This window comes from Cupressus sempervirens, chromosome 5, assembly GCF_028749045.1.
Source record: "Cupressus sempervirens isolate cs-2001-9-10 chromosome 5, ASM2874904v1, whole genome shotgun sequence".
Classification (NCBI taxonomy): Eukaryota; Viridiplantae; Streptophyta; class Pinopsida; order Cupressales; family Cupressaceae; genus Cupressus; species Cupressus sempervirens.
The window spans coordinates 827,550,630-827,577,543 of record NC_143122.1 but is presented as its reverse complement, the minus strand read 5'-3'; the positions used below and the strand labels follow the sequence as shown (position 1 = coordinate 827,577,543).

General features: G+C 38.3%; 1 protein-coding gene across 1 annotated transcript in view; it reads left to right on the top strand.

The window, feature by feature from the left end:
- The window catches only part of LOC149558431 (uric acid-xanthine permease-like), a 312,658-nt gene that overhangs the window by 219,075 nt on the left and 66,669 nt on the right, over positions 1 to 26,914 (top strand). The window lies entirely within an intron of this gene.

The window sequence follows — 26,914 nt, the reverse complement described above, 5'->3', positions numbered from 1 at the left end:
ATCCATTATTTCACAGGAAAATGTATTCTTGGAATATTCCACTAACAGATGTGCCTTCCAGTCAGCTGAAATCTAGTCTAGTGAGTAGAGATGGTGGGTTTCCTGGACAAGGCATTTGCAACTACATTGTTCTTCCCTTTCACATACTCTGTCAAAATCAAAAGCTTGAACTTTTCTTACCCATTTTTGTTGCCGTTCATTCAAGTCCTGTTGCTCCAAAAAATATCTCAGACTGTTGTGATCCGTACGGATGACAAATTTGGCACCTACCAGATACTGTCGGAACTTGGTTAGAGCATGTACAATGGCCAACATTTCTTTGTCATAGATGAAATATAGGTGTTTTGCTGGCGTAAGCTTCTTGCTCTCATAAGAGATGGGGTGTCTATCTTGCATCAACACTGCTCCAATGCCTTCCCTAGACGCGTCGCACTCCAAAATGAATAGTCGAGTGAAATCAGGTAGTGCAAATATGGGACAAGTGCTCATGGCCTCTTTCATCTTATCAAAGGTGAGTTGTGCCTTTTCGCTCCACTGGATGACCCCTTCTTTGTCAGATCCATTAAAGGTGCGCTGAGCTAAGAATCCTTTAATGAACCTCCTATAGTAACTGCACAGTTCGAAGAATCCTTGCAAATCCGTGAGTGATTTTGGGCGAGGCCAGTCAAGAATACCTTGAATCTTCTCCTGATGCACTTGAACTTCGTATTTACTGACAACATACCCCAAGTACAATATTTTTGTCATACCAAATTCACATTTGGACTGCTTGGCGAACAAGGATTGTTCCTCCATGATACTTAGAACTTCATTTAGATGCTTCAGGTGCTCCTCCCATGTCTTGCTATAAATAAGAAGATCATCAAAAGATACCAATAAATACTTACACAATTGCTTGTTGAAAATGCAGTTCATGCATGATTGAAATGTAGCAGGTGCATTGGTCAATCCGAATCTCATGACCAAAAACTCATAATGTCCATAGTGAAAATGGAAAGCCGTTTTCTCCACATCTTCCTCCCTCATGCAGATCTGATGGTATCTAGAACGGAGATCTATTTTTGAAAAATAGACAACGCCATGCAATTCATCCAACACCTCATCTATCCTTGGAATGGGATATCTTTTTTTTTTTTAAATTTATTCAACACACGGTATTCTCCACAGATGTGTATCGTCCCATCCTTTTTGACCAAGACCATAGATGACACAAATGGGCTAGAACTGAGACAGATCCATCCTTTCTTTAGCAATTCCTAAATTGTCCTTTCAATCTCATCTTTGAATTTCTTGGGATGGTAGTACAGTGTGGTTATGACCAGCTTTGCCCCTGATTCCAACTCGATAGTGTGTTCAAACCTTTGATGAGGTGGTATGCTAGGAGGAATATCCATGAAAACTTTATCATGTCTACTTAAAATATACTAAAGTTCATCATCCTGTGGAGGTGTTCGACACCCCTTTATAGGTTTCGTTGAGATAAGACAATGCGCAGCCCACACAACATCATCGTGCTGAAAGATTGAATCCATCCAATGCTCAAAAACTTCCTTTGAACCTTCATTTGCCATTCCTCAGAGGACAACCTTCTTTCCATCAACCATAGAAGTGAAGTCCATCTGTTTGAAACTCTGAGTGTATTCATCTAGGGTCTCCATCCACTATATGCCAAGAATAACATCCATGTCGGCCAGGTCCACTATGAAGAAGTCCTTAGTCACCGTGTGATTCGCCATTGTGATACTCAGCTGAGGAACAAGGTGCGTGTAGGGTAGAAAGTCCCTCCAGCAACCTTGACCTGAAAGCCTGTGTGTGCCTTCGTAGGTAGACTTCTTCGTTTTGCCAAGGATGAGTTTATGAAATTTAGAGTAGCTCCACTATCCAACATCATTGTAACCCTTTGTCCTTGAAGGGTACCCCGTAGATGAAAAACTATGCTCCTCGGGCTACCAGCCAAGGCAATGGTTCCTCCGCATTGTACCAAAGCAACAATTCTCTCCGTACGGTTTAAACTAAGGTTGGTGTCATTGTGGGGTTGGTCATCTTTGTCCGACATTTCTTCCTATTCATCCTCATCATTGGACACAACCTCAATATAATGGATCTTCCCCTTTCCAAGGCATCGGTGGCCAGGCTCCCTTGCAATTGAAACACAATTTCTTTCTTTGGAGTTCTTGTCTGGTGGCTTCATCCAATGTTGGCTTCTTGGGTGGCGGTTTGTCCCTCGAAAACATTGGCAGTTTAGGATGTAACTTCGAGAGGATGATACCGATGACAATGCCATACTCCGTGCTTTATTGATTGCTTCCGATAGGGTCGCAGGATTGAACCCCTTTACCCAACCTTTTAGAGGTTCTATCAGTTCATCCATGAAGAGCACTACCCGTCTTCTTTTATAAATGTCCATGACCAAAATAGAGAGTCTCTGAAATTCTGCAATGAACTGATTGACCGATCCAGTTTGTCTCAGTTGTGCCAAATCTTTGAAATTGAGCTCTGGATCTTTACCATCAAATTGTTCTATCAATCTCTCCATGAATTCCACATAAGTATTTATTTGATCATGCCCTAATGTGACGGTGCTGTGGTGCTACCATTCGTGTGCAACTCCTAGTGTAGCGTGGCAAATTTGATTGCTTCTTTTTCTGGTATAGGATTCAAATGGAAGTAGGTATTAGCTTTCATTATCCACACTTGTGCAGATATGGAACTGGATCCATCAAATGGAGATAGATTTACCTTACTCAACTTTCTTCTAAGATCATCATTAAAATATCCTCTGTTTTCGCCTTCCGAATATCTCATTCTCAGATCCGTGTAATCTTTGTAGGATATATTTTCTTCAAGGTTAACATTCTTCTAGTCTTCACTCATCTATTCGAAGGTTGGTTGTCTCTCTCCGTATTGTGCCTTCGTCCATGGTGGAAAAGTTGGCATGAAAGGTCGAGAGCGTATTGGCTAAGGATTTGATTTACCTAACATCGAGTCCATGTTGTAACCATTTTGTTCTCCAGATATTTTGTTCTCTACCAACTTCTTGAGAGTTTCTTCCATGAGTTGCTGCGTATCAGTGATCTATACCTGATTACTGGCAAGTTCCCTTAGTAGTGCCACAAGTTCGGTAGCGGTCAGTTCTCGTTGGTCAGCCATTCGATCAATAGAATGTGTCCTTCTCTTCCGGCTATAAACTCTCATTCATTGTCCACAAGCTGGCAGGACCAAAGCACTCTAATACCACTGCAATGTTCTCGGTTACATTTAATCCCCGAATAGATGAAAACTGTAACAGGATGGGTAAACAAGATGTACGATTAGGTCCAAAGACTCTATGAGGCTATATGGTGTTGTATCTAGGACTGTACAGAGTTTTCTTATTGACCATATGACAGCATATGGAGATGAAGTGGTCGTACGTGGACAGTCACTGGCCGTATGGTGCAGACTAGTTAGTTGTACTATGGAGGATTGCCAAGCCGTACGGTGTTTATAACAGGTTGTACGATGATTCAAATGGACGATTCGAATGCCCAAGTCAGACAAGGAGGTCAAGAACAACATGGATGGATGGATGAGCGAAGAATGAATAGTATGGAAAAACATACAGTTGGGGACAGAAAGACAATGTTGTTTATACAAATGCCAAATGTTGATGGAATCCACAAAATAATAGACTCAAAAATGGAAGTGCACAAAACAAAGAGTAGATCGAACCAATAGTTATTCACAATATGATGGTGCTCCAACTTGCCAGATCCGAGCAGACTAATACATGCAATGACGGAATAGGGTGAGGGTTGAATCCCACCAAACCACAATAAGCCAAATAGAGAAGATCTTTCACTTCCAAATGGCAAACAACAAAGAACTCTAAACAGGAGTTCACAGTACAGAGAAATATATTCCAAAGCATACCTACAGACTTCCTACAAGCCATGCTTAAATACCCGTCCAGAAACCTTTCTGAGGGTGTACAAAGATAGCTGACAGTGACACAAACTTTGAAGACAAAAATAAAAATGGGTCCGAGACACATTAAATCAATCAGCCCCTTACAAAAGTTTAATTTATTATTTATTTTGTAATGGGAACATTACATCATAGGTCATTAATCTTGTACGCAGGTCCTTCCAAATTAATCGCAGCCTATTCAAAATTAACTGCAAGCATCAAATTATGATCGCAATTCCTTGTAGGATGATCGTAGGTCTATTGACAAGCATTAAGATCTGATTATGACAGCCTTCCACATGCACAAATCCTCCAATACAGATCAAACACTTGCAACAATGAATTCTCATCAACCAACCAACATTCCTTAGCAAATAAGAGTTTCTCAATCACAGTAGGTAACATAAGAGAAGCAAGTAGCAAATTATTATACCACAACAATAATTTACAGCTCAAATCCCAATGCAATTTTTCAAATCTAATTCACAATACTTCATTTGTGAATCTCTATGCACTTCTTAGGAACAAACCCTTATACTTTAGCAAGGGCACAAAAATCGTCAAACTTAGAAGCTCTTCACAAGCAACAAATCCAAATTATCAATCGGATAATCCCCCGAAGGCATTTATTTCCCAAATGAAACTCCACTTAAGAAGCTTCACTAGCACAAGATCAGTTTATTAACAAATAATAATAAAGTGCCACTATTATAATATAAACTCTAATAAATAATTAATAAATATGAGCTCACACAATAAATAGCCTCATCTGGTGCAAGTGATGACCAATTGCTAACGCCACCATCTACACTGCCAAATATGACAACTGCCCTAATTAGACATTACCAACATTACCAAAATAGTAAGTTCACAACTGAGACCTATAAATTGCCCTGTCATCTCATGAGAGTCACTATGATGAATTGACTCAATCAACTGCTAGAGCTTGCCAAAAATGGGGACATTACAATCTTCCCTCCCTAAGATGGCTTGCCCTCAAGCAATCTAACATTACACTGAAATCTCCACTAGGATCCCATAAGAAGCGAGTGATATCCTTGTCACCACTCTACCAATTGTATGCCAACATCATCAAAACCAATAACATAACCTGCAGTGTAGCACCCAATACCTGCACTGATGATGTCGAAGTTTGGGCACCACTACGACACAATTCTATAGATCTCAGCACACATTCCTTCAACATATCTACCTAATCATCCTGCAAACAATCCAACCCATGCATAGATCAATTGTACACCCGATGAAAATCCTAAACATGTGAGTCGAATACAATACTATAAATACTCATTACAATATAAACTCTACTACCACTATGACTATCACCATCATAATCTTCCTATTGTTGTGATGACTCTCCCTTGATCACATTGGTATAAACCCACATGCCATGATTTTCTGTCCCCTTCGGCCTCAATGCACAAGTATGACCTTTAGAAAACAGCCCCTTGCACCAATAACAACATTTTCTCCTCCTCAAGTCCTCTCTGGATGTATCATCAAACTTTCCTGTTGACTTCCCCTTGTTCTCAACAAATAGTGGGAACTCCTTATAAATAGGTAGAGGAACAAAAGATTTCGAAGCAACCTTGCTTCGAGAAGATGACTCTATGTCCCATGCCTTCCTTATCCCCTCCCGTAGGGAACCTAGGTCTGAAGACTTTACCCATCCACAGAGTGTCTCACCTAATCCCTCCATAAATAACATCACACATTTGCGCTCTGATATATCATAAACCATAGCTAAGAGTCTCTGAAACTCACTAATATATCCCTCTAAACCACCAAACTACCTCAACTGAGCAATCTGACAAAAGTACACCTTGGGATCCTTCCTATAAAACCTCTCAATCAAACAATCCACAAACTCCTAATAGAAAGTGATCTAATTGCACCGTAAGGAAACTAACCCATGGTACCACCACTCATGGGCATCTGTGACCAAGAGTATTACTTCAAACCCAATAGTGTCCACCTCAAACATAGGATGGAAAGCCAAATAAGTGTCGAGCTTTTGGAGCCAAGCTTGAGCTATAACTCTCCCACTACCGTTGAAGTGCTCTAGTGTCATCTTATTAGCAACCTCTCCTAGATCAGTCTGTCGAGGCCTCTGTCTTTTAGATATCAACCTTGCCCTAGCATGCTTCTGGTTTTGCGTTAGGAACCTATCACAATTCAAATATTGCGTTATCTCCTATGGTAAAGCATCCTACTCCACAAAGTGTGCCTCCACATCATCAGCAAAAGGAGTGGTCTTAGGCTCAACACTAACCCATTCACCTAAGGTCTCAAAAATGTGGGCCTCTGTGGCTTATCATATGTGCCAGTTTGTTAGCTACCTGCCCTAGTCCTCAATTCAAACCCAATCTCCATCCTTGTATCTATCACCATCTCAGGGTCTATCATCAACTCAAGATCTATGAGAACCAATAGAAGCATCTCTAGCCCTCTTTCTACTTCGTCCCCGAGAGACTACTGTCTGATGTAGACTATTGGAAAGCTACTGCTGCATACCTGCCATCTAGTTCTATCCTACAAACAAGTCCCAAAATGTTGCCCGAACCTCTCCATCTACCTCAGAACTTGTACCAACATCCTTGTAACCTGTACCAGTAGAACCACTTGGACTACTAGTTCCACTATCGCCCACTGTACTAAACTTAATCTCACTATCACCATTTCTCAGTGGAGAAGTGTGACCTCTTCAGTTATTATGCATACCACACCTCCTATCACCACCCATAACTACTGATTGCCAAACATTATCAAATGCTAACAACTCTTGAATAGATCACTGATCAAATAATTATGAGCTGAATTCCTGTAGGCTGGCAAGAAACCACTCTGATACCACTAATAAACCTCAACTAACTCTAGCTAGAACAAACACTAATTTTCCAATCTATTTAGTAATTTTATATTTTGTCAAACACTTGGCGCACATCTACGATATTACTATATAAATGATGTTATTATTGTTTGGAATGTATTTACTTTTTGGTTTTGTTACATTTATACATATATATATATATATATTGGAGATTGGATACATTCATATGTAATTACGAAAACTTTATGCCAACTAAACAATGGATATCAAATGCTTCAAAATGCAACTAAACTATGCAAGCTGGGAATTAGAACTTGTATTTATTCAACTAAGGAATCTGTATTTTGCACAATAGTGAATTCTCCTTGCAAATTGGTATAGACAATCTCCAACTTACAAATGCTAACTATGAAATGCCATTACAATGACTAAATTGATATGAAATGGAACCTGATGACAACCTTTAAAAGCCACGATATCACAATTGGACCATCCAAACTTCAAACACTGGTCTCTAGAATTATGTTGCGGGCCCTGTATATCAAACACAAGCTCTCATAAAGTTTTTGCAGGCCTCTCTCAATCCAAACACAAGGCCTCTAATGATTGATGACAGCCTGAATTGCAATCAGGGGCCCAAATAGATTGACCATGGGTCATTAATCTTGAACACAGGTCCTTCCAAATCGATTGCAGCTTGTTCAAGAATAACTGCAGGCATCAAATAATGATCCCAGTCCCTTGTAGAATGATCGAAGGTGTATCAATAGGCATTGAGATTGTTGTTCAATATGATTACAGTAGCCTCCCACATGCACAAATCCTCCAATACAGATCACAGTTGTGTTTGATCACTTGCAATAATGAATTCTCATCAACCAACCAACATTCCTCAGCAAATAATAGCTTCTCAATCATAGTAGGTAATAGAAGAGAAACAAATAGCAAATTATTATACCACAACAATAGTTTTCAGCTCAAATCCTAATGCAATTCTCAGAACTAATTCACAATACCTCAGCTGTGAATCTCTATGCACTTCTAAGGAACAAACCCTTATACTTTAGCAAGGGCACAAAAATCAGCAAACTCGGAAACTCTTCACAGGCAACAAAAGAAAATAGTCAATTGGATAACCAGATACTTTTTTCTTCACAATGAGCTCATATTTATAATCCCTTGAAGGCATTTGTTTCCCAAAAAAAACTCCACTTAAGAAGCTTCATCAACGCAAAATCACTTTATAACAAATAATAATAAAGTGCCACTATAATAATATAAACTCTAATAAATAGTTAACAAATATGAGCTCACACAAGAAATAGCCTCATCCAATGTAGGTGATGATTGACTACGAATGCCACCATTTGCACTGCCAAATATGGCAACTATCCTAAGTAGACTTACCAAAAATAGTAAGTCCACAACTGAGGCGCCCCAAATTACCCTTTTAGCTCATGAGGGCACTATGATGAATTGACTCAATCAACTGTATAAGCTTGTGAAAAATGGGGACATTACACTTTGGGAAGTACATTTACAACTGATCATTCATCTACAATGTTATTAGGAGTGCATGTCCCATGATCCCCATTTCTACTACAGAAGGGGCCCTTCCTACCCCAATTGTGGGCAACATTGGTTCCACCAGTATAGGGTCCTCTTGTGTATTTCTCCTCCCACCTCTGTCATTTGTGTTCTTGTCCTTCCTCTGGCTGCCCTTGATGTCTTCCATGTAGGACATTGCCACTTTTTATTGCGGCAATGTTTCTATTAGATCTACTACTTGTACTGGTATTATGGCCTACAACATATGCTTTATGATGTTAGCCTCAGATTGTAATGTCCCCGTCATAAAATGAATGTATTTAATTAAACTTTTGTAACGGATCAATTGGTTTAATGTATCTTGGACCCATTTTTATTTTTGTTTCCATAGTTTGTGTCACCATCAGCTATCCTTGTACACCCTCGGAAAGTTTTCCGATGAGTATTTAAGCACGGCTTGTAGGTAGTCTGTAGGTATGCTTTGTATTATTTTTCTCTGTATTGTGAACTCCTATTTAGGGTTCTCTGTAATTCTCCATTTTAGAAGTGAAAGACCTTCCCTATTTGGCTCGTGTGGTTTTGGTGGGATTCAACCCTCACCCTATTTCGTTGTTGCATTGTACTTCGCTCGGATTTGGAAAGCCAAAGCACCATCATATTGCAAATAACTATTGGTTCGATCTATTCTTTGTTCTGTGCACTTCCATTTTGGTGTCTCTATTATTTTGTGGATTCCACTAGCATTCTATGTATGAGCAACATTGTGTTTCCATTGCTAACTGTATGATTCCACACTGTTCATTCCTCACCCCATCCATCCTTCCATGCCGTCGTTCACCTCCTTGTATGGCTTGGGCCTTCGAGTCATCCATTTCAGCCATTGTACGAACTATTTTCTCACTGTACAGCCTACTACAAACACTGTACGACTAACTATCCTCTACTGTATGGATTGACAGACTCCTGCGTACAGCTAGCAATCTCCACAACGTACGGCTCTACATTTTGCCCCCCCAAATTTGGCCAGTACAACCTCTCAGTCTGTGTATTCATATTTCTGTACGGCTATTTTGGTATTAGAGCAGAAATCATCGGGAGCATCTCTGAAACTGTTCGGGAAAGTGGCGGCACAGCATGGGTAGTAGTCGCACAGCACGGGCAATAGCCATGCAGTATAGGAGCATCTTTGAAACCATTCAGAAAAGTGGTCGCGTAACACGGGCAAGAGGCTACGCAGCACGAGAGCATCTCCGAAATCGTTCAGGAAAGTGGTTTTGCAGCATGGGTAGTAGCCACGCAACACGGGCAGTGGCCGCGCAGCAAAGGCAACTAAGGACGTGCAGCACAGGCAACTGAGGATGCACAACACGGGCTGAGGTCATGCAGCACAGGAGCATCTCCAAAACTATTCGAGAAAGTGGCTTCTCCGCACGGACAGTAGTTGCGCAACATGAGCAACTAAGGCTGCGCAACACAGGCTGTAACCGTGCAGCATTGGAACATCTTCAAAACTGTTCAGGAACATTACAGTGGTATCAGAGCTTTTGATCTTGCCTACCTATGGAATTGAATGCAAGTTTATTCTCGAAGGAGAAGACGAAATAACCCTATTGATAGAATGGCAGATCATCAGGATCCTAGGACAAAACTCATGAATCTTTTAAGAGAGCTGAACAGAAATCAAATGCAAATCAATGGAACCCAAAGGCTTATGCATGAAACTCTACAAAAATTGGCCGAGGGAAAAACAATAAGAGAACAAAATGGGCATAGTGATAATTCTGTTTCTAGATGGACAAACTTTCAACCCTCTCGCTCTCGACCCTCGATACCCATCTTCCTTCCAAGATGGAAGCACCACACAAAGGAAGAGAGCCTACTTTTGAGGAAATGCAAGAAAAACTTTGGGAAGATTGGCAGAACACAAATATGGAAGGAGATATATCTTACAAAGACCATGTTGATCTAAGAATGAGATATCCCGGCGGAGGAAATCGCAGTTATTTTAATGATGATCTCAGGAGAAAGATCAGAAAGGTAAACTTATCGCCATTTGATGGATCTGGAGTCATTACCGCACAGTCGTGCATCCTAAAGGAAGATACCTATTTCCAACTCAATCCAATGCCTAAAGAGGAAGCAACCAAGTTTGCAGCACTTCATCTGGAAGGAGAGGCACATGAGTGGTGGCATCATGGACTGGTCACTCTCGGTCACGACCAAGTGACCTCTTATGTTGAGTTTATTGAGAGACTCATTGATCGTTTTGATGGGAAGGATCTTGAGCTAAACTTCAAAGATCTATCTTAGCTAAAGCAAACGGGCATGGTAGACAACTATGTCACTGAGTTACAAAGCCTGTCCATATTAGTCACAGACATCTCTAAAAGACACCGAATTGTGTTATTCATGGATGGGTTGAGAGAGCCTTTGAGAGGTTGGATCAAAGGGTTCAACCTGGATACACTCAACAAAGCTATCAAGAAGTGCGTGACATGGCCACATCTTCCTCCAAAACTCACACAGTTACACCAACACCCTCCCCACAAGAAGACAAAGACAAGGAGCCAATTCAGAAAAAACCTCAGTTTGATGAAGATTCTTGGCAAGAACTCTTGAGGAAAAAGCTCTATTTCACGTGCAAAGAACCATGGGGTCCTGGTCATTGCTGCCTCAGGAAGGGAAAGGTTCATTACATTGAGGTGATGCCTGATGAAAACAAAGAACAAATACCTGTAGCGACTAACGAAGAAATTACCCAGTAGGAGAGAATAAATGCCTTGATACAAAAAGGGGGTTCCATTGCTACCCTCACTACACCGACTGGAGGTGGTATCTTCAAAGTTCACGGCACACTTCACAGAAAACGAGTCCTAATCATGATTGATAGTGGCACCACACTCAATTTCATCAATTCATTTTTGGTCATTAGTAAAGGCTTGCATGCAATTGAGCACAGAGGATTTGAGGTTAAGGTTGTAGGAGGAACCTTGTTACCTTGCACACATGTGATCCCACGGCTACAAATTTCCATGGGAAACTATACCCTAGCAGATGATTTCTTTGTCATAGATTTGGTTGATACTAATATTATTTTGGGCATCCAGTGGTTGGAAACTCTTGATCAGTACACTCAAAGTTTCAAAAAGATGGACTTTTCAAACGAGACGGATGGCAAGAAGGTGTTGCTAAGAGGAATGTCAAATCGAGGGAAGTCACAATCAAGAAGATGGGGGCAATTTTTAAACAGGATTTGGCGTTAGACGTTGCAAGTAAAAACAAGATAGTCAACACCTCATCGCATTCCTTGGATAATTGGCAGGCCCATCTATTGGCCGAGTATTCCAAGAACACTTTTGCATGTGAGTTGATGGATGGTTATGTACGTGATGAAAGATACAAGGTTGTTGATGACATCATTTACTTCGACAGGAAGATCTACTTAGTGCCTGACTCGGAACTGAAGGAGCTGATTACGAAAGGTTTTGCCAGAAACGGGTTTGCATTTGCTTGAGGACAAGCAAATTTTGGGACAGGAGGACTATAATGTCCCCGTCATAAAATAAATGTATTTAATTAAACTTTTGTAACGGGCCGATTGATTTAATGTATCTTGGACCCATTTTTATTTTTGTTTCTATAGTTTGTGTCATCGTTGGCTATCTTTGTACACCCTTGGAAAGTTTTGCGATGGGTATTTAAGCACGGCTTGTAGGTAGTCTATTGGTATGCTTTGGATTATTTTTCTCTATACTACGAACTCCTGTTTAGGGTTCTCTATAATTCGCCATTTTGGAAGTGAAAGACCTTCCCTATTTAGCTCGTGCGGTTTCGGTGGGATTCAATCCTCACCCTATTCAATTGTTACATTGTACTTCTTTGCTCTGATTTGGAAAGCCGAAGCACCATCATATTGCAAATAACTATTGGTTCGATCTATTCTTTGTTCTATACACTTCCATTTTGGTGTCTATTGTTTTGTGGATTCCATCAGCATTTTGTGTATGAGCAACATTGTGTTTCTGTTGCGAAATGTGTGATTTTGCACTATTTATTCCTCACCCCATCCATTCTTTTGTGTCGTCCTTCACCTCCTTGTATGGCTTGGGCCTTCAAGTCATCCATTTGAGCGACCATACGACCTATTTTCTCACTATACGACCTACTACAAACACCGTACAACTAACTATCCTCCACCGTATGGATTGACAGACTCCTGCCTATAGCTAGCAATCTCCACACCATATGGCTCTACATTTTGCCCCCCCAAATTTGGCTTGTACAACCTCTTAGTTTGTGCATTCATATTTCTGTATGGCTATTCTGGCATCAGAGCAGAAATCATCAGGAGCATCTTTGAAACCGTTTGAGAAAGTGGTCGCGCAGCATAGGCAATAGCTGTGCAGCACAGACAATAGCCGCACAGCATAGGAGCATCTCCGAAACCGTTCGGGAAAGTGGTCGCACAGCATGGGCAGTAGTCACGCAGCACGGGCAAGAGGCCACGTAGCACGAGAGCATCTCCGAAATTGTTCGGGAAAGTGGTCGCGCAGCACGGGCAACTGAGGATGTGCAACATGGGAGCATCTCCGAAACTGTTCAGGAAAGTGGCTGCACAGCACGGGCAGTAGTTGCGCAACACAGGCAACTAAGGCCACATAGCACGAGCTGTGACCGCACAGCATGGGAACATCTCCGAAACTGTTCGGGAACATTACACAGATGCTAATTAAGTTTGGGTACTTGTGGCCTCATGGGTTTGTCCGTGTTCTTACTCATTGTCTTATCCATTTCCCTTCTAGCTTCCTTTAGGCTTTCCTTCTTTGTGTGTGGATCTAAGTATGTGGCTTTCTTGGTTTGCAATCTAGTGATTGCTAAAGCTTCAATAAATTCAAGTTCACGACCTTCCCCTTAGGACAATCCACATCTTCATGGTTCCTTGAATCACACCATCGACACAACATAATGTCACCATCTTGATTATTTTGACATTCCCATGCAAAGTGGCCCCATTCACTGCATCTCTTGCACCGTATCATTGGTTGCCCCTTCGCATCATACTCAATGTGGCTTCGTGGTGTATTGTTGTTGTTGTCTCCATGCCTATTGTTCAAGTAGCCTCATAGGGAGGCATTGGAGGTGGTGGCTCTTGATGGTGCGATAGATGAGGTGGCCTATTCAGTTATTAGAAGTATTTGGGTACTCCTTACTTTTAAATTGTATGGGCACTCTTTGAGTGAGTGTCCTAGTACTTGATAGATGTCATAAATGATTTTTTCGAGCAATTAGCTCTTGTATGCCCCTCCTTTCTACATTCTATGCAACATACTTCTTTATTTTCTTTGACTTCTTTTTCCCCCTCATTTCCTTCATCATTTGCAATGTGTCTTTGTATAGTGCTTGGATTGTTCAAGATTCTCCATCGCTGTCCTCATTGTTGTTGTCATCACTTACTTTCTTTTTATTTATTGACGCCTTGTTCTTGCATGCGACATCCATTTCCTGATCATAGGCCTCCTTGTACATGGAGGGAGGTGCCACCTTCATTTTCTTCCGGATGGAGGGGGTTTGGCCCTCTATAAACCACCTCTTTTTTAATCCATTGGCTGGTTTATTTTCCAACTTGCCAATGAGCTCCTTTAGTGTGATGACCCTTGTCTAGCTAGTTTGGAAGACTAGGACAATATTCTCAAAGTTCAACTGCAATTTGGATGAAATTGCATTTGATGATTGTCTATTCAACGTTCTTTTCATATATGTTGAAGAGTATCTCAAAGTGGTGATAAATCAAAGCTGGTAGATATTAAAAAGGAAACTGATTTTCCTCTTCTCACATTACACTTATCTCTCTCCTTATCTTGAGTTCCGCTTTATATCCTTCAAAGTTAGTATCTTTGAAAATAGCTCCTCTTCATGAAGCATTTGAATCACTCACACTTTGGATTCTCATTGAGACTCCAATATATTTCCATTGTTGAGTTTTGAATACATTGGTTGCTAACAACCTTTGGAATGTTAATCACCAATATTCTTAACATTAGTTTCATATTTGACAAAGATATAGTCTTTACAATGTGCATTTGATGTCAACTTCCAGCTTCTTCCCTAGTGTGTATTGATGCTCTTTTTGTGATGATGCGGCAACATTTGCAAGGGGTCATTGGTATACTTCAGACCTTTTCTCAGATGGATATGATAGTATCTCTTCCATAATATGTATTTATGCTAACATCACTTAATTGCATGCTCTTGCGATGGACAACTATATCTTCACGTAACCCCCAAGGAATATATCGTCACTCTACTCTTTGATATGTTAGTAGAATCCCTTCAATTTTTATCACTTTTGGTTTATGTACTATGCTCGGTCAATTGTTCAAAGTATTGATTGTATTGGATCCGACGTGTATATTGGGTATATCTTCTAATGATTATCAATGTTCAAACTGAAGACAATATTAGTTTGTTGATTCGCAGTTATGATAAACACCACTATTTATTCACATCTTTTATACCAAATATGAACTGGTGAATCTCCTGTACTATAATGCGAGATATGCATGTGCAGAGATTATTATATTTTGGGATTGTTATCACTATTCTTTCTTAATCACTTATTTATGCTTATTCCCTGCTATATTGGTATGCTAATCTCTTATTATTGTTTAAAATGCTGAATCGATCCTTATGCTGCTAACTCTAATCTGCTCCTGAGGTCCCTCTCTATCACTAAATTGGTTTTTTTGTAGTCAATGTATTTGACCAATGATTGCCTGTCATGTTCAGTGATTCCAATGATATGTAGATTGTATATTTGTTTACGATGTTTGTTGTCCTATCCATAATTCACTACTGTATTAGTCCCTATCAATTCTGATTTTAAAACCTCATTTTCTGTTGCATCTTTCATTATCCTCCTCTCATGAACAGTTATGTGGCTCCAATAATCAATGATATTGCAAGGGGTTATCTCCAGTCCTCTGCTGCGTCAGACTAGATCCCAAAAATATTCAGTAGTTCGATGTTTATAGCAATGGTCTGAATGGTCTCTTCAAATGTATGTACCAAATATTTGCCGAACATCTTCAATTTTGTTCTTTTGTTCTTTTCTCCTCCATCTCGATTCAATCATCTATTGCTCACTCTTATACATATTGTGGTGATGGAAAAAGTGCGACTTAGTACTCACACCCTTTGTTAACCATGCCTTTTAAGATTACATATTCAATATAGGGCTTTATTGTAAGATGATTAATGTATTAAGATTTCAGTTGTTTGTTTAATTACTGTTATTTTAATAATTGTCTTAATTCACAAATGTTTATATTTTTTAAAGTTAAATTAATTTTGGAGAGGAGATCACAGGTCTGCAAGTGGGGTATCGTACTCCCACAACGAGGCCCCTTTTGTACCTTGTTTGTAGGCTTGTCAGAGCCAGTTGGCTTCCACCGTGAATCCCTGGTGTCAGTTGATGCCTTATTATGTGTGAATAGTCTTGTTTGTGCAGTCTAGTCTCATTTTCTCGTTGTATCCTTCTTTCTGCTTTCTTTCTTGGTTTCTCTTGTGTCTTGCCTTTATAATTTTTGGTGAAGTGCCGCTAGGGTTGACTTGAGAAGACTCAAGCCTCATCTTCCATTGAATGGATCAGCTAGAGAGTAATGATAGTAAGGAGTGCTTGGGCAAGGAAAATCATGTTGCAGAGAGTGGAAGTTCGGAGTTCAAACCCTTGTATAAGGAAGTGGTTAGGGATTGTGGCACAGTCATACTGGAATCTGCTTGCTTTGATGGACAACTTCATATCAAGTGGAGAGTGAGTGGCAGAAGTGGTGGAGGAAACCCCAGCACCTATGGAGATAGATGAAGAACCAGTGAAGAGCCCACATTGGATGTCATTGAACATGGAAGAGGAGAGGATGGTAAGGCCCTGCTGGAAAGTATGACCCTTACCCTCTCTCTAAATGTTGAAATTGTAAAGGCCATAAAAAATGAGAAAAATAGACATAAAAATATAGCAATATTTTCTGTTTGCATGGATGTTTAGTTTTCTCCTAGAAAGAATTTTTTTTTATGATTGTATCAACAATACTTGGGGAAAGAAATTAGGTATTGTGGTGAAATTTAGTTGTATAATACAAAAAAGCATGTTTGTTATTTTCTTCAACTCTCAAGAGTTGTAGGAAAATGTTTATAAAATGGGTTATTGGAATTCTCGCCAAACCCTATTTAAAGCCCTCTTGTGGTCACCCAAAAACAATTAAAGGAGTATTTTGAATCAATCTTCTCCCTTATGGATTGAAATGAAAGGGCCCCAATAGCTTGTTTTCATTGTAAAACAAATTAGCATAACAAGAAAGACTGCTCAACCCTAAAGAATATGCATAAAGTGTTTAATGAAAAGAACCCTAGATCGGGTTTTGTTCATCCCAGTGGAAAAAATAAGATAAATTTTGAGGAAATGTTAAGAATAAGAAAGGTGACAATAAAAATAGCCCTAGTGGTAATAATGAGGAGGAGATTAGAAAGGGTACTTGAGTCTTCCCCATGAACTTCTCCTATATCATTAGCTTGTGAGTCTTCCCTTCTCCCACTATCTTTGTATATACCTTGGAAGTATCGATACTCCTTCCTTCCTAGGGTTTACGACTCTATTTTCCCTATTCTTATTTTGTCGAAGATGGCCAACCCTGTTATTCAGCATACCATCCTCTCAAATAAGTCGACTAACTCTCCTTCCAAACTTCTTTGTCACTAGCTTCTACCTAGTGTACAAATGACTTTGTTCCACCCGACTCACTTCCCCAACTATCTGTGTCTACCACATTTGGGGAAGTTTCAAGTAACAACTTTGCCTTGACAATATTACCAAGTGGCAACCCCTCTATTATGGTTCTCATTGTGTTTTTGAGGGCTAAGGGACACTTCGATAAGGCATTGCGACCTTCGTCATCTCTCTATTTGTTGTTGAATTAGTAAAGATTGTCTCAGTTCGACTTTGTTTTCCTCTGACTGGGTCTCTTTATGGCACCTCTTGTCCTTATTCGATAGGAGGGGCATTAATTGTTGGGACTAATAGATGTGCAATGCCTATTTGTGTTGCAGCATTCCTCCTTCTGCCGGTTCCTCTCTTAGTATTGTTGTAGTATTTTTTATCTTTGTTGTTCTCTTTGGATAGCCTCTTGCTCTTCATCTACTTCCACCATCCTACATGCCAGTAACCTCAAAAGGCTCCCCGAGAGATCACATATTGCTTCGTTCATCATGAGTTCAGCCTGTACCGTACAACAGCAAGAGCCCTCTTCTTTGCCTCCTACCGCACATACTAGTTTACCGCTATATGCCATGCTTGAACAAGATCATGTATCAGTTGCTCTTCTTGGGTCACTTCCTCCTAAATGTCACTATTGGTTATCAAGACTTGCTAACCAAAAAGATGACCCATTAGACCTCCATCCTTTCACTTGTCACCTCGACACCTCTAAGTTTGTATTAGGCAACAATGCTAGAAATGTTATGTGCCAAATATGGAACTGATACTACATGCCAATTATGGAAGTGATATTATCATTCTAACCAAATACTAATGTCATACAATAGTTCTACCAACTAATAGAGTAACAATATGAAAACTAATGCTGAAACAAACACATGACACATTTGAATGGCAGAATATTACTTTATTGATTGTAACAGTCTTACATTAAAGCATAAGCATAATAGCTCAAATATTAACCACACCCTCACTTGTTCTTGATTCCATACAAATAGACTCAAAGTGGTTGGTTAAGTCTCCAACCGTCACCAACTGATGACACTATTGACACCCCTTTGCAACAATGTTTTATTACCTAGCAAAAGTCTTATTAACTATTCATGGCATAATTGTCTCCTGCAGACTTCCTCGACATATTGTGTCTAACATAGGGATGAGGATAGATCTAGAGTGTTTGAAAGTGATTGACCTCATTTCTCAGCTCAACACACTAAGTCAATCAATTCATTCTTTGGATAGATAAATATTGTTAGGAGGTTTTGTGCTAACTTTTCCAAGAAAATCAAGCCCATCTCCAATGTGTTGAAAACTATACAATCATCAAGTTGGGACATGGAATCAAATGATTCCTTTGTAGGAGTTGAAAATGTACTCATGAAGACAACAATGTTGTCAAGTCTAAATTATTCTAAGCCTTTTCAATTGTTTTCTTTTGTGTTGTTTAACACTATTGTTTTTGTTTTATTACAAAATAATGATGAGGGCTATAAGTAGCCCATAGCTGTCTTTAGCAAGTTCTTGCAAGATGCTGAGTTGAAATACTCCATAACGAATAATCAGTCTAATGCTCTTGTCAACGGAATGAAGAATTTCAAATCATTCTTGTAAGACACGAGATCATTACCTTTGTATTACATACAGTAGTTTGATACATTTCTTTTAAAGAACTGATTTAAATGGGAATTTTTTTAGAGATGAATACTCAATAGGAGACTCCCTTCACTAGACTAATTGATATGCAATATTTATGCCCACAGCTGAATTGGAATTCATGTCATCATATCTCTTAATTGTCTCAATTGCTGATCATCTTGTTGCTTGAACTTCTCCTATTCAATTTCAGGCTGAAGTGCATTGTTCAACTAAATCTACTTCTTGTTTAATATTTACTTCTGTTTGGCTAGATAGTTAGCCATCATTAAATGCAGAATTCATACTGGGGCATGTCATACCACACATCCAGTGGCCTTTAATGACAACTTTTGATAGAGAGGAAAGTTCTATCACAGTCAACCAATAGGAATGGTCATTCTCTCCCCAAATTTGGTTCCGTAGATTCTGTATCTCATAGTGATGTGATCTAGTCCAAAGTTATACCACTTTTCTCACAAGAGTGTGACCCATGAAAGTTTTCGAGGATCCCCCCAATGCTTGTTCTAGACTGTTGATTGTTCCTGTCTTAATACTAATGTCAATTGAACATAGAATACCAAAGTTTGATTACTTAGATTGTATTCCTTCATGTTGATTATTGCATTGATCATTAGTTACTCCATTCATAGTAGGGCACTCCAATTGAACTTATCCTATCGCCCAACTCCATAATGATCTCTGATTTCTTCCTGGTGATGAGTGGAGCAAACAACAATTGCTTGATAATTTGAATAGCAATTTAGTTTCTCAAGGTTTTGCCTTTAAAATTTTCCCTAGGGAAATCTTGTTGTACTTACCTATAATTGTGATGCTATAGTGATCGGGTTGACACTACTTTGCAGAAAAATTCCTTATTTACACTTGATGCAATCAAAGATGAAGCAGAGTACGCTCTATTCTGCATTTCCCGAGTCTTAGCTTAATGGTTCTATGAGCATTGTAGCATTGGAGTATGATTCAAATTTCATATCAGACGATGCTTACTTTGATATCTTCCATTTTTGTTGTGTTTTTGCCTCAAATTCATAATGGTATCATGTAAAGCACTTGCTGCTCGACAATAGTATAAATCCCCAAGTTGGGTTGTATCTCAAGCCTTGAATTTCTAAATTCGGAACTCTTCTCAACATTCATTGCAATGCCCACCCCTAGTATGAATATTTTCCCATTAAGATTTTTATCATTTTGACTTATGATATTGGGACTTTGGGATAGATATTGATTATGATTGCTAGATGGGTTTTGAATTTGTTCATCAGATCGATATGACACTCACATTATTTACAGATGCTTATTCTAGATGGACATTGATTTTTTATAATTAGATGGATGTCAATGCTTATACTGTTCATGAATGATTATTCTAGTTATGTGGATGGTTTTATATACATGAATACATGATGCTTATGATTAGTCAGTTTTTTTATGAACACTCGTCATTCCTTGCATTAATATTTGATAGAAATTTAAACATGGATGGATCGCATGATTGCGATGGTTAGATAGAGATACAAGATTTAGTGTTTTATCATTTTTTGTTGCTTCAGCTATATGTATTAAGTTGATTGGACTGATGTTCACCTTGAGCATGCAGGATGACCTATGGGAAGGGGAGACGATATGGTGGCATGTGTGCAAATGAGTGATGCTAACCTAGCCCCATGAAGGGCCAAGGTTTATGTGAATGTTAATGTCATGGAATGTGATGTTCAAATATTATGTGATTAAACGTGTTCATGTTTAGGTGTCTTAATTTGTGTAAGCTTCAATGTGTGTAATGTGAGTGAATTGTGTCAAGGTGTTCTTGTGTCAAATTATGCACTTCATATATATATATATATATGTGTGTGTGTGTGTGTGTGTGTGTGTGTATATTTCTGCGTGGCTACAATTTTGTGTGAGCGACTTACACATTTGGCTTCTGAAAATCTTCCTTGTATTATCAAATACCTCTATCTCATGTATTGAAGTTCTAGTATCACAAAGAGACATCTGTTGTACCATTGAATAAAGCCCATTAAGAAACTCCTCATCAGCCTTGAAGTCATGGAAGAAATGGTATGCTAGATTAAGGTAATAAGCAGCATGAATGGTCCTATGAATCTAGAGGTGCCATCTTCTACCAGTTATCACCCAAATGGGACAATACTTATACGCATCTCCTCCATATACAGATGCAATGGCCTCTTTATGTGGGAGATATGTTAGGATTGAAGAATATTGGTGGTGGGGTGAATCAGTATTCTAGCAGTTTTACCTCCAATATTCTAGCACTTTTAGTAACTTCAAACCAGTTGCACAAGTACCATAAAAGCATATGAAAAATAAAGTTGAGCACAACAAGAAACTAATCAAAGAAATCACAACACCATAATTTGGTTTCAAGGAAAATGGAGACACATCCCACCAATATCTCACTACTGTGGTAATAAGTGTCTTGTTAAAGGCTGCCCAATTAAAGGCTGAAATACAATCTATAGTTTTGGGAATGCATAAGCATTCAAGCACTTGCTTGGAGCTCACTACTCAATTACAAAACAAATCAAACCCTCAGTTGAATTCACCAATCAAATTACTATACAAAATTAGACTTACTATCTAAACTAACTTGTAGCATCTACAATGCTTGAAGAATGCCAATGAAGCTTTGACAGGTTCTTTGCATCACACATATCATAATTCACATCCATGCATCATAATCATCAATCATACAATTCATGTGTAATGTCCCCATCACAAAATAAAAATTTATTTTTTAATTGTTTTTGAGGGATTGATTGATTCAATGTATCTTGCGGCCCTTTTTTATTTTATTTTTGCATAGGTGTTTGTCATGTTGTGTGTTGGCACTTAGTTTCTCCCTCGAAAGTTTCCCTTCAACGCGGTACATATGTACTTCGGTTTGGATGTTTTTTTATGCGACTTAAATTATTTTACTATATTATGAATTCTAGTTAGGGTTTTGGTTTGTTTTCCATTTTGGAAGTGAAAGACATTCCCTATTTGGCTACTTGTAGTTTTGATGGGATTCACTCCTCACCCTATTTTGTTTGCTTGCTTGGCTTCGGCTCTGGTAAATCTAAAGGGCTATTATCATTTAACTGGGAGAAATTATTTTGATGGTGACCTTTTCAGCGACTATCCATTCTACATTGATTAATTGACTAAAGCCACGCATTCACACATTATATTACACTTCAATCGTAACTGCATTTTCAAAGACTCATCGAAGTTGTCATGCAACAGTTGTGGATCTCTACACATTACCACCATACATTTAGCAAGCATACCCTGCCCTATGGCCTCTTAAGTCTATACGAAATGCACCAGACACCTTATTCATATTCCCTTAGCACCGTACACTCCTCACCATAGCCACTGTATGCTCTAACAATCGTATGACATATTCAACTTGTATAGGCACTCGAGTCCACACTCTACAAATAGATCTCAACATCGTACATACAACACTTACAATACCATACGGTTATTTCCTAACACCATACGCCAAGCTTTGATTTTGTATTAAATAGGGTGATTGGTCTTAGACAATAATTAGGGAATTTTATCATTTTGTAGTTCTATTTAGGGTGAAGGACATTATGGTGGTATCAAAGCTGGTGGCCCTACCAGTTTGTGGGAAGTGAATGCAAGTTTATACCAAGAAGAGAAGGCGGTCTCACTCAGTAGAATGGGATGTTCTCAATTTTGACATCACAAAATTATGGCAACCCTGCGCAATTTTCTCATGGATTGTAATGTCCCCTTTCTAATTAACTTGAGAATTTAGGATAATTACCTTGAATTTTGTTCACTCTCTTAATAGACTTATGTGATGTAGAATGTAAGTGTGGTTATGGATATTATTGTACATATTACTTTGCCAAAATAGATAGCTCACTGGGACTTGTAATCTAAATGATCTGATAAATTAGAGACTCCCACATATAAAATATCAATATGTTTTACTGGGTGCGCAACTTTATATTAGATGAGTGTTGAATTGTAGCAGTATGGGCACTGAATAGTACTGTAATAATCTTGTATAGAAGTGGTAAATATATTTTAATTCTGATTCTTTATCGAGGGAAGGTTGATCATTGTCTCAGTTGACCATCGATATAAATATGGGTCCTTAGGACTGATATCTTAGTAATTCGCTGTATATGAAAAGTTGGATTAACCAAATATTATTGTTTGGGTACTATTTCAAGGTTGAGCCATCTCTCTCTACATTTTTCTTACTCTTAATGTCATCTCTAAGCATCTTCAACATGTACTATATGATACGATGAGTAAATTATCTTCTGCCATGTAAGCATTTCCATATATGATATTTTTCACATATTCTTCTATGATAACAACATGGAATGCATGTATATCTTTGAGTGCACGGTGAACCATTGCACCATATTGTTATTTGACTATCCATTTCTTATCTTATATCGTGTAGATGAATCACGTCAAGCACTCTCTGATATTAGATATTATGGTACCAATTAATAATTGTGTCCTGTGTGTATTATCGATGGCTTCACCCGTCTCTTGCTTGGGTGAGTTCTTGGGTACGATACCCTGACTATAGGGATGCCTTGATGTATTTCTCTTCTATTTCATGTATTGTCATCTTGCAGCGATCTTTGCTAATTGTTTTGTATGTATAGACTGTAGGGGATTTCTTAGGCATTCTCTAACAACTTTTCGTTGATTGTATAATAGTTCACATGCTATCTTCAACACATCAAATGTTAGTTCTTCTGAGATATGCTAATAAAATACTATAGGCAAAACATGGATAACAACGTTGCAGTAATACTATTCTTTTGTGGGTAATCTGTTCTAAAGTAGACCTTCTCTGATGTGAGACTTTCTCTCCAATGATGCCATAATGCAAACTTTGTCATTCCTCTTTTATTTCTTTGTAAGCTATATAAAATTGAATAGAATATATTTGTGTCCTGATTGTGTATTATCCACTATTCCTTTGAGTGTGTCTTTTGTTTCTCCCACTCAATTATGTCGTTCAGGTTATTAACCTTATATCCATTCTATTTTCCCCTCCATATAGTGTGATTGGTCTACAATAATCCTCTAATCGAAGTCTGAGATATTTCTTATCATATCCTTGTCTCCATTGTTCTCTTGGACGTTTGTGCTTCTAAGTCTGGTTAGTGCTTGGCTGGCAACTCCTATTAATTTTCTTCCTCTTAGTTTTTACATCAAAGTTATTTTCCTCTGCCCTCTTAATCTTTGTTCATATCTTATTGGTTACCCATCAATCCCATTTATATATTGTTCAATGTTTGTGTACTCCAGCAGATACGACTTCTGGATGCTAGTGTGATTATTAATGGTTAAAATTTATTTATTTACATTCATTATTTAATTATAAATGTATTTTGAAATGTATTTCAATATATATTTTATTATATATAATAATAATATATTCAATATGAATATATATAATATTTGACATATTATTACCATTTTATCTTTTAGATATATATAGTATTTGATATGCTCTATTATTAATTATACCTTATATATATATATATAGATTGATAGGTAATTGGCCGAAGCCTAGATTATTTATTATTATTGGTTGAGATTAATTATTATTGCGTTAAGCTTGAGTAGATTCAAATTGAACACCTCCCACATGAGTGGCTCACAACTTTACCATTGTGTTGTAGGCTCTTGCCTAATCATACCAAATATTGTTATCTATATAATAATTATTTATTTATATTTTCTTGCCTTATTATTACAATTAATTTAATTATAATGTATTATTAGATTGATTCACTCGTGGAGGCTTGATTACAGGAAGGGGATATTCATACTACTTTGGCAGTCTGATACAACAGCGATTAGAGCTCTGAACGCTGCCACAGCAGTCTGATACTTGTCTGATACAACAGCGATCAGAGCATCCAAACGCTGCCCCAGCAGTCTGATACAACAACAATAAGAGCTCTGAACACTGCCACAAAGGATTGATAGAGGATCTGTGTGTGGCTCATTCATTCATATGCAGGGATTGGTACTTAGCCAACATAAGTGAGGTGACGTAGAAGAGCAGGGAGACCATGGGTCAAGGCCTTCACGTGAAGACAATTTCCAGTAACCAATATGGGTAGCAGAGTGACTAGGCATTGGCAGCTCTAGAACAGTGACCTTGAAGAGTATGCCATAGATGAGCAGTCCAGTTTATTAGCAGCTGTAGTATACAGGTTCCATTATTTCCTTGTCTATGTTTGTAATAACATGTGTTGGTGGTTTAAACATAAATAAATATTTGTGAACCCATTCAGTAACTATTTCTCTATAATCCAAGTTAGACAAAACATTGTATGGGATCTATTGTACATGAAGAGTAATATACATAAAATACTGTTATTTTCTAAGGTTGTCACTGTATGCAAATTCCGTAAGTCATATTGTTATATATATTCTGGAGTTGGACTATTCACAGCAGCATCAGAGTTTAATGCCAAGGTTACATGCCAACTTTTTGAGAAAATACCCCTAACCAAGGTTTAACTTATGGATCATACTAAGTCAGGATTATTACACTTGATAGCTCTGGATATTTTTGGCAGACCATGATGCCTTAACTATAAACCTGAATACCATTGTAAACACACACCCAAATGGCTATGACAGAGGGGAATGTGTTGCCAAGACTCGCTACAGATCATATTTCACTTTCGTGGTTCCACAGTTCCTCATGGCTTGGCATGACAAATATTAAGAAACAACAATCTTGATTGTTGTTTCCAAGCATAACATAATACGTTATGACACACATGAAACCTATGCATGGAAACACAAACTAAGAATAAGTGCCTCAAACTTTAGTAATTTCAAATAATGTATTGGGTCCCACAAAATCATACAGTATAAGTTGTTTATATAAATCAACATTATTACTAAAATCTTCAACTCATTATATCTGGCCCGCAAAACCTTAGAAGATGTGCCTACAATAACATTTGACAAATTATTTACTTCACTTGTCATGGTAAAATGAAAAATTGCCAAAAAATTATCATTTCCTTAATGATTCTCAAACATCAAAAATCTCATCACAGTAGAACTTGGGCCTGCAATATTTAACCAATAAAATATTCAAAATAAACTTAATCCATCCAAACATTAGATAATCAGCCCAAATATTATTTAGAATATAAGATTTATTTATTTTTCCCAAATCAGCTTAAACCAACACAAACCTGCAATTATTTATTTCTTTGGGACCATTCTATCCATCGTCAGCTCCCAACGGACTGTACCCTGACCAGCTCAACACTTCTTTCTTCATGGCAGTTCCTCTGACACTGAGATCCAAGCACCAGTAGGATCCCCCCCTCCAGGTCACACTTGGTTGGTGAGGCGGCATAGGGACTTCATTCAATAGGCATCCCTCATCTTCTTTGTGCAAGGGTCTCCAGAGATGGCATGGGGCCCCTCCCCACTCGGGTTCGTATCCTTCGATCCTTGCTTTTTTTCTCTGCTGCCCAGGACAGCTAGCATGTTGTTCACTCTTTGGCTGTAGTTTTGTGTCCTGCTTTGGGTTGGCCCATTTATTTTTTCTGGTAGTCCCTTGGACCCTCCTTGTGGTCATGTACAAGACATTAATAAATTTATCTTTATTTTATCTACAAATCTGTATACAGTCAAGATTTCACCGATTTGGAACAAGTGTGAACTCTGTCACGAAGCTACTCCTAGGAAGGACTAAGTGTCCATCCAGGTCTTCAATCAATCCTTGAAGGTTTTCATCTCCAGAAATCTAGCTAATGCAAAGCACCAGGCATTTTCATTAAATTTAATTATATCTAAACATGTCCAAATGAACTAAAAAGAAAACCATACTTTTATAATAATTTGACGAAGATTCCAGATTTTTCACTCATGGAGTCCCTTCCTGAAGTTTATTAAAAAATTTATATCTTATTTTTAGTCAGTTTTAAATAAATAAATTAAAATTAAAGTCATTCTTTAGTTATTTAATTAATCAATTCACCAAAATTACAGATATTTCATCTAATGTTTAAATTTTTTGAAAAATCAAGAACACATTAAGAGGATCAGATGGTGGAAATCTATCTAGATATTGACTAAGGGTTTTGAATAAAGAT